We start from the raw sequence: 5,051 nt of genomic DNA, 5'->3' as shown, positions 1-5,051 counted from the left end.
GAAAAGGTAAATATGATGCATAAGGAGTTAGTAGATGTTGTGCCTACTTTCTTGAATTGCATGAAGTTATGTGGGACTTTCTATGTGGAGTTGATGTTTCCTCCTATATTTATACATTTGTATTGATGTTGTATGCATGTTGATGGGCTGTTTACTTGAGTCGTTACCCCTTATGTGTTTAAAGTGTCATTCGAGGACGAATGTTCCCAAGTGGGGGATAATGTAACGACCCTAAAAATGAACTAGTGAAACTAGAGCCTCACATGTGAGTTTGGAGTTGAGAACTTGATGAAATGATGAGAAATGACTTTTGAAGTTTAGTTTAAAGAGATTTGAGGTCAAACGTCAAGGAATGACCGTGACGTCCGGAAACTATTCATTTGAGCTAGTGAGTTGTAAGGGTCAACTTTAAATAGTCATATCTTTTAGCTCAAAACGAATTAGGTGAACCATTACCTATCCAATTAAAGGTCTCCGAGTCCTCTTTCCAACGCCACCGAGTTTGCCCAATTCTGACTTTGGAGTGAAAAGTTATGCCCGAAATAGGAAGCACTGTCAAAAAGGACGTGCTTAGACGGGATTAGGGAAAACTTTTAAGTTTAATTTTGTGGGTCCTTAATGCTTTTCCTAAGTTTAGTCTCTATTATTCTTTGACTTTCCAAGCAATTATAAAACCCTTTTTGACCAAAATTCTTCCATTTAAATCACTCCAATTAGGAAGAAAAAAAGAAACCCTTCCTCTTTCAAAAATGTTCTCTCTAGAACCCCATGGAAGATCAAGGTGAAAGATGGAGCTTGGGTGGATGGTGGCTACTGATTTCTTCTCCAATTTCGTTTGGTTCTTGAAGATTAAGGTATGGGGACTCTTCATCTTTGATTCCTTCTTCAATCAAAGAGTCAATCCAAAAGATTTCAAAAGTTGTTCAAAAACTCAAAATCCTAATTTCGATTCTAGCATGGGTTCTTGCATTAAATGTTTTTTAATGATGATTTATGTTATTATTGATGGTTTAAGAAAGGAAATTCCATGAACTCATGTCTTTGCAAATTTCCTAAAGTTGGCTTATGAAGTGGGGTTATTGTTTATGATTGAATGATGATAGAATTATGCTTAAATTGAGTTGAATAGTTGATTTCTATTATTATCTATGCTTATCTATTGTGAATTATTGGAGAGTTGAGGAATGATGATTGTGGCTTTGGAAAAGGGTAAGTTGGCCTAACTTCATTGTTAATGTAGAATTGATATAGAATTTTGATAGATTGATGTGTGATCCACTTATGGTGGAGGTGTCTACTTATGGAGTGTATTATGATTATGGCCTTGAAGGCATTATATGAGGAATTGAAGTGTTGACATGATATCATATATGTGAATGTGATGCAAAGGATTGTGATGAGGTGTTTATGTAATATTCTAATTGAAATTACGTATAACTTTAAAATGAGATGAGGGATATATATATAGGTGTATATGTATGCATTTTGGGCAGCACACAAATTTTTGGGCAGCACCTTTGAAGGACAGCTGCCCAAGGGATAGACATCACTTGTTTGACTATATATTTTCATCCCTCCTTTAGTAATTCCGTTTTCCTTAAGCCTTAGAACCTTAGAAACTTATCTAAATATATTGTTCTTCAAAATCACAAGAGAAAACTTGGTTCTTTTGGCTTGAATTCGAGACACACACTTCTTTTTGGTAAGTGACAAAATCTGTTTCTGAGCTGGGTAGTATTTGGTATTTTATGCATATCTCTCGATCTAGAACTTAGTTTGTAATGAACAAATATGATTTGGAAAGATAACTCGTATACCTACAACTCTTATGTTTATGTAAAATGCTAATTTAACTGTTATGGATACTAAATATGGGACGCAACACAGGGCAAGTTCTGCCCAGATTTCGGAAATTGAAATCCTGCATGTTCAGCTGTAGTGTTTTGAATATATCTTTTTGTACAAAATGTATTTTGTGGTGATTCTTGTTTGTTTGCAACCTTAAGAGATGTAGTTACATCTTTCATGAAGGTTATAAAGTCTAATTTTACTGTTTTCCTGTTCAAATCTAACTTGCGACTTGGGGTACCAGGCTGGACAGATTCACTGTTTTGGGAGCATATTTGTATTTGTACATGATAGACTTACTTGCGATGATGATCCTGTTTTACGTCGACATTACTGAACTAATAGAAGTTAAATAAGTTATGTAATTATATTTTTAAGGTTATATATACTCGTGTACAAGCTGAGAACCTTGATACGTTGGTCGGGCTACGGTTTGAATTCTTGATGTTTTGTCGGACTGTTTCTATGCTAAAGCCCGAGGTTTGTGTATAAACTTGTACTTGTACTCTTGTTAGTTTCTTGTATATTTGAAGGGTTATCTTGATACCTTGGCTACTTTTGTCACTTGGCATTGTCATATTGGTATCCCTTAAGGCATTAAAGATGCTTGTGTAACTCACCCACTTGTACAGATTGTTTGATCACCTAGCACTCTTGTTGGGACCTTGTCCTTCTTGTGGCTGTGACTTTGTCACGCTTGGCATGCCTCTTGATTCGGATCATTTGTCATCTTGACTCTGGATTTTTAGTCCGTCTTATGAATGGAAGTTGTCCATTTTAAGTACGAACTAGAAAGCCATTTTTAATATGGTTCTTGGTTCTCTTGATTCTTGGGCTTTGACCCTTCTTGATACAGGGCGTCGACCCTTCTTGATACTTGCTCGTGCTTGGTGTGACGACATGATGTATATATTGGGCGAGTCTTGTTATTGAATCTCTTGGAAATTGGTGCTATGAGCATTCTTGACACTTGGATCTTTAAGTGTAGAACTTGATGCCCTTAATGTGAACTCTAGTTTACTTGATAGGTTCTACACTGTGTAGGTAGTAGTATGGGATGCTATCTACACATGACGCAAGTAGCCTTTGAAGGTGCTAAAGTGAGTTCTCTAAGTCTATATGACTAAAGTGTGAAGTCCCTTAAATACATGAATATGTCCTAAATGACTTTAAAGAAGAATGTTGACTTATTGTCTAAATGATTTGTTGAATGAATAGCTTATGTTAATGAAGTGAGTTACTTGGTATGCTACCTTGAAGCATGATGGTTCTTGTCTATAGTAACCTTGAGGAACACTTAGGTGTGTATGAAGAGGTTGTATGGGCGGCCATTTCATGTCTCACTCAAGTGTGTCTTAGGGTAACTTTAGATAAGGGTCCTTGGATGATGAAATGAGTTACGTGGTGAAAATGTTGAGTATGTCTATAATGTGGTTAATGTCTTATATGTTGGTTGTGTTCTATAATATGTCTAATATGTCAATGTTCATGAAGTTTTACTAAAATGGCATAAGGCATGACTTTCAACCAAATGTCCTTTTTAGCATGTTTTTGCATGGTTTCCATACTTAGTACTTAATTGTGCTAACCCCTTTATTTCCCTTGTTGGAATAAAGTGTAGGGATTTGGAGATGATGACATGTCATGGCTATTTGATAGGTTTCTAAGTGTTGAAGATGAAGACTTGGTGAGTCCTCATATATTCGAGGACAATACCCAATATGTTCTTTTATGTCTTTTTAGTATTGTTTAAGTTGTGTATGGGATTAGTCCCGAATTTTGTACTCTAAAATATTAGATGGTTTTGAGACATCATGTATAAAGTCTAGAAAGTCTTCCGCTTGCTATATTTTTTTTTTATGAAATGTTTTCTTGGTAAAGAAAGTTTTTAATTCCTTATGGTTTTAGTGTCTATGCGATGAATGAATGCTAAGAGGCTTGCATTAGACCTCTTCGAGGTCGAGTACGCCGATTAAGACTAGGGGGTGCTCCCGGGTCATGACACATTCAGCTCGAGAGAGTGAATGGATTAAGGTGTGGGGTGCTCTTATTTTGCATGCTTGTTGATGTTCAGGAGAAATCAACCTGATTTGGGTTAATTGTTCGAGAGAAAGTTTACCTCCACTATAGTCTAGCCTACTCACTTATATCTATCTATTTTCTAATAGTTGCAATTACCCATATGTCTATATTAGCCTATAATCAATCACATCCCAAGAACCTGTCTCATTATTGTTAATTCGTATTATTTTTGACTGTTTGTAGTTGATAATCAAAAACCAAAACCCCCATTTGATATTCGTGTCACCCCCTAATTTGAATGATGTCTTTATTCGATAATTTTTATTCCTATGACTGATTTGACCATGTTCATACTTCCCAACTGAATCTGTAACATGTACCGCATGTGGAATTCGACCCCAACTCATTTAGTTAGGTTATATACTGATTAACGATCGTTGACACTTAGAATTGGATGAAGTGTCTTTGAAAATGTTAAAACTAATCATCATTCACTGCTGCTGTAACACCTCTTCGTGTGTCTATTGATACCCTCGCGGCAAGGATAGAGGTTTGTGAGAAGGGCCAGGGAACGACTAATGAGGTGACTGCCCTAAAGGCCGCAATTGCTGAATTGAGGAAAGACGTGGACCAGCTGAAGTCCATGGATATGTAGATGATTTTTGGGACTGTGGAGATCCCCGACTGATGTTTGCGTAATCAAGACACAACTTCCAATTCTAGTGTCTACGATCGTACAATAGTAAAATAACCCAACCGAATGGGTTGGGGTCGAGTCCCAAGGGAGCGGTTCTGAGAATTAATGGTCAAGCACGAATTCACTTTAGTCAAACATAACTAAAAATCATTAACAAATAAAAACATTATAAATTAAAGGATTTGACACAAGTGTCAATTATAAAATGGGGGGGTTTGTAGCAAGTAACAACTAAAAACAGTGCAAATAAGAGAATACGAATTAGGAGATGGGGATTCTTGGTATGTGATAGGAATATGGGATAAACTAGACAATTGGGTAAATGCTATTGATAGAAAATAGTTGAATATTTGTAACTAGGCTAGACCATAGTGGGGGTAAATTCTCTCTCGAGCAACTTTCCCCGAATCAACTCAGTTTCTCTCGAACACTGAGTTGCCACTTTAAACACAGCCTCCGCCTTAGCCCATTTACTCTCTCGAGC

This window comes from Solanum verrucosum, unplaced genomic scaffold (genome assembly GCF_900185275.1).
Source record: "Solanum verrucosum unplaced genomic scaffold, falcon-dt-bn FXZP01000012.1, whole genome shotgun sequence".
Lineage (NCBI taxonomy): Eukaryota > Viridiplantae > Streptophyta > Magnoliopsida > Solanales > Solanaceae > Solanum > Solanum verrucosum.
Note: the sequence above shows the minus strand (reverse complement) of the source record.